The following is a 4,871-nucleotide window of genomic DNA, read 5'->3' as shown; positions in this document are numbered from 1 at the left end:
ACCTCGCGCTGGGTCGTGAGACAGTGTACGTTCCTCTGACCAGGCACGAAGTCCCGCTCTATGTTGCGCGCCGTCTGCTGGTTGCCGTAGATCGTGATAGCGCCTAGCGGACCTGGTATCTTCATACATAGGTACAGTCCGTGGATGGCAGCTTCGAACTTATTGATGGAGCCCCGGCCCATGATGGCGTTGTACGGATATACCATGTCGACAATGTCGAAGGTTACTTGCTCACTTCGGGCATTGGGTGCTACACCGAAGGAGAGGGGAAGCTCTATTTTGCCAACGGGAAAGGTGCCTTTGCCGCCGAAGCCATACAACGGATTGTCCGAAGGCTTGAGCAGGCTGTGGCTTATACCCATGCGGTCGAAGGCGTGGAGGAAGATGATGTCCGCCTGACTGCCATTGTCGACTAGGACTTTGTGTAGGTCCCAGCCTGCCACGCTGCAATTGATGACCATAGCGTCGATGTGGGGGGCGCTACGCAGGTCGACGTCTCGTGCATCGAAGGTTAGCAGTATGTGGGACCACTTCGTCTGCACGACTGGGCCGGTGACCGCGACATGGTTGATGTTGCGGTAGTGGTCCCGCTTCTGCCGCTTGGTGTCGAAGTCAGTGCTGGACCCCCCTGTTATCATGTGAATGACTCCACGATATGGTTGATCGGCGAAGTCTTCCTGCTTTGGGGCATGGGGGATGTTTTGGTGTTGCTGGTGTGGTGGTGGGGGTGGAGGAGGTACGATTTGTACTTCCTGATGGTGTTGGTAAGCGTGGTGCGGTGGATGCGGGGCGGGAGCGTGGATATATGGTGGAGGGGGTGGCTGGTAATTATGCGCGACAATTCTGGGATTGTCGGCTGGCTGCGCCCGCGCCATTCTGTCTCTGGTGGCCTTCGTCTCGGGGCAGTCTTTGGTTTGGTGGGCGCAGTCTTCACCGTGGAAAAGGCAGTAGAACCGGCGCGGCGGCTGGGCGCGCCCTCGGCCCCTGCCACGAGTTCCGTTTCCGCGGCCCTAGGGGGGATATTCCTGGCGACGAGGGGGGTCAGCAGCAGGCTGCTGGTTGGCGATGTTGTGCACTTGCTGTTGACCGCGGCCATCTCGACCGGAGTCTGGTTGCGGAGTCCTCGTCCACATGCGGCTGGACTGCGGGGCATCTTTGGGCTTCCGCTGTGACTCAACCTTGCGCTGGTGGAGCTCTTCGGATTTGGCATATTTTTCAAAGAGCTGATATAGCTCCTGGAGGTTCTTGGGTGGATCTCTGATACAGTGGCTGTAGAGGACGCCGGCCCGAAGGCCACTGATGGCGTAGTGGATAGCGATCTGATCATCGACGGAGGGCAGCTGTGACTTGAGTGTTAAGAATTTACGGTAATACTCCCGCAGAGTCTCCTTTTCCAGCTGTTTGCAAAGCGAGAGCTCGGCCAAAGCGTCAGTGTCTGGGCGGTACCCTTGGAAGTTGAGAAGGAACTTGTCCCTGAGACTTCTCCACGAATCAATGGACAGCGGAGGCAATCTGGTGAACCAGGTGAGTGCTGGGCCCTCTAGGGCGATGATGAAAGACTTCGCCATTGTGGCGTCATCCCCTCCGGCGGATGCAACGGCGACTTGATAACTCATTATGTATTGCGCCGGATCGGTGCTGCCGTTGTACTTGGGATATGCCCCTGCTCGGAAGTTAGCTGGCCAAGGCGTCACTTGGAGGTGTGGCGCCAGGGGACTTCGCTCGTCGAGGTAGTTGACCCCTTGGAATGGCGCGCCGTGCTGGAAAGCGTAGTCATGCTGGGGGAAACGCGGGTTCTCCGGCTGCGCTCGGTGTTGCAGGGGTGGGCCATGCTGCAGGCCGAGGTGGCCTTCGCGCGTGTCTTCCGGTTGCGCGCGCTGCTGGAGGGGTGGCTCTTGCTGTAGACCGAGGTGGCCTTCGCGCTGCATCAGCGCGATCTCGCGCTCGAGGTCTTGGGCCTTCTGCTCCTCGTCGCGTATCATTTGCCGCACCTTGGCTAGTGCGGACACACGCTGGCGCTTGGCTTCGAGTATCTCTTTCTGCCTCTGGAGATTGCGGTTCTTGAGGCGCAGGGCGCGCAGCTGTAACTGTTCTTCTGTTGAGACGCCGAGGACCTCGCCGTCCTCGGTGAGATCCGCGCCCTCTAGTGGGGCGAAGCCTGGGGGCGACTGCGATTGTCCTTCGGGCCCGCAGGTGCGGAAGGTGTCGTCTTCGCTGGTGCGGGGAATGTTGTCTTCAGTGGGCTCTTGGTGGGTGGATTGGGTGAGGGCGAGGGCCTTGCCCTTTCTCGCGGCCAGCAGTGCTGCCTTCGCAGCCTCGTCAGCCTTCGGGTTAGCTCTCTTGGGTGCCATCGCGGGTGGTCTTATCGTAGCACGAACGGTGGGCGCCAAGTGTTGGAACTTGCTCTCAGCAGCAAGGAGGCCAACAAGGGTGAACAGTGGTGACAACAGGGTTACGTGCTCGGGGGCAAAATAGCTCTGTTCATCTCGCCTCCCACGGGCACTATGCGGGGGTATTTATAGGTATCTGAGTGCCCAGCGCCTTGTGTTAAGGACGCATGTGCCCTCGGACACCTAGTTTATCCGCAGAATATTCCCATAAAGCAGGGTTACAAGCTGTACTTACAAGAATGCCTTTACAAACTTGGCCCGTAACACAAAGGCGGCCACGCGGGGCCCGTTACAATGGGCCAGATCACACGTGGGCCTCAGAGCAGGACGAGGCCGTGCTGCGGGGAGACGTCACCGCAGGCCTTCGTCTGGTGCTGAATGAAGCGAAGGGTGCCCCTGCCTGTTTTGTCTTCGTCAAACCAGCGACTGCGGCGAAAGGCGACGAGCGAAGGGTGGCGTCTTTGCCTTCGCCCCAACAATCGTCTCCCATCTCCGACGACGAGCCAATCATGCCTGGGGAAGAACCCCCTCAGCGAGAAGCTCACCGACGGAGGAACCGACGCCGGAATGTTCGGCGACATCACGAAGCTGGAGAACGAGACCCGGCGCAGCCTATATCTCGAGATGAGATCTCGGAGGTGGGAGAAACTCCTAACGAACGAGTCTTCAGGGAAAGGAGGAACTCCCGCCGACGTGATCGTCGGCAGGCTCAAGAGCAAGTTGATCAGGATACGAGGCTGCGCCGAGAGAACCCTCTCTTCATGCGAAACCTGAACCCTGACTTTGCCCACGCCATGAACACACCGAGTGAGCTCGGAGGAGTATTGGCTCGGATAGCCGATGGTCTCCCCTAGACTCCAGACGCTGAAGGCTATCAGCGGCTGCTCACTCGGGCGGCTAATCATCTTCTACCTCTCGCTCATCCTCCGAGCGATCTACGACACGCCATCAACAGTCGGTGGGACGCAAGGAGCTCCATCAACCCTTCACGCAAACGACGACATGAGAACGAGATACGGCGCCGAGACGAGTACGATCGGGATCATGGAATTCCAGCACGAAGTCAGGCCACTAGAGTTGAGTCGGCAACGGCTTCAACTGGTGGCACTACTCGGGGACGGTCGAGACAGCACATCGGCAACTCCCCTCCCCAGGACTGGCACCATGGTCGTCGACATGAGGACAAGTGTGGAGTATCTGCGCTCACTCTGCGTCTCAGGGCCATTCAATGGCCCCCCAAACTTCAAGGTCTCCAACATCGACAAATACGAGCCTAAGCAGGACCAGGGAGGCTGGTTGGCTGTCTATACGACTGCTGCCCGGGCCGCTGGGGCAATTGAAGATGTGATGACTGCATACTTGCCCATCGTCCTTGGGCAAGATGCACTATAATGGCTACAGCACCTACCCCGACACTGCATCGACGATTGGAGCGACTTCAGTCGGTGTTTTATCGCCAACTTCTAATCCCTCCCCAACAAGTCGGCGCAACCATGGGACCTCAAATCTATCAGGCGCCAAGGGGATGAGACTCTTCGGTCGTACCTCAAGAGGTTTCAGACCATGAGAAATCGTATTCCCGAGGTCGCTGAAGCAGTAGTGATCGAGGACTTATACCGGGGATCCAATGACTTGGCCTTCGTCCAAGCCATACTACAAAAGGCGCCGACCACTTCCGAGCAGCTGTTCAAGGAGGAGGACCTCTACATCACCACCGATGAACGGGCTCAGGACCTCATCGGGGGAACGAAGCCTGCTCCGTCTGCAACACGGCATGACGCAAACCAGCAGACCGACAAGCGCTGGGAGAAGAGGCCTCGAGAAGAGGTCCACGCCGCTGGACCACGTCTCTCGTGCCCGAGGGGCACCCCGCGGAGACGAACGAACATTGGACGATATCCTCGACGCCCAGTGCCCGTACCACAAAGATATGCGCCACACCCTCTAGAACTGTAGATACTTCAAGCACTCCGTCGGGAATGGCCGACCCTTCCAACCTCTACCACCTCCCCCACCACGAGGAGGACCCAGAGAACCTCGACAACCTCAGCAGCAGGAAGGGGGAGGAGGCGGAGCATTCCCGCCCGTCGACGGAGAGTTCAACGTCATCTTCGGAGGACACGGGTCGCAAGAGAACAAAAGGCAGCAAAAGCTCAACGATTGACAGATACTAGTGGCGACCACCAGTGCCCCCGCCCCCTATCGGTGGTCAGAACACCCGATCACCTTTACTCGGGCGAATCAATGGCTCAACTTCGATCATCCGGGCAAGTACCCGCTCCTCGTCAATAAGGTAATCCGGGAGAGCAGGGTAAAGAAAGTATTAGTGGACGGGGGAAGCAGCAACAACGTCACCTCCCCCGGACACTCTTAGGCTTGGGAGTTACACTCAAAGAGCTCCACGAGTCAGACACTCCTTTCTTCGGGATTGTGCCGACCGAAGGAGAATACCCGATTGGACACATCTACATGCCTATTACC

Source organism: Zea mays, chromosome 1, assembly GCF_902167145.1.
Source record: "Zea mays cultivar B73 chromosome 1, Zm-B73-REFERENCE-NAM-5.0, whole genome shotgun sequence".
Taxonomy (NCBI): domain Eukaryota; kingdom Viridiplantae; phylum Streptophyta; class Magnoliopsida; order Poales; family Poaceae; genus Zea; species Zea mays.
This window is presented reverse-complemented; position numbering follows the sequence as displayed.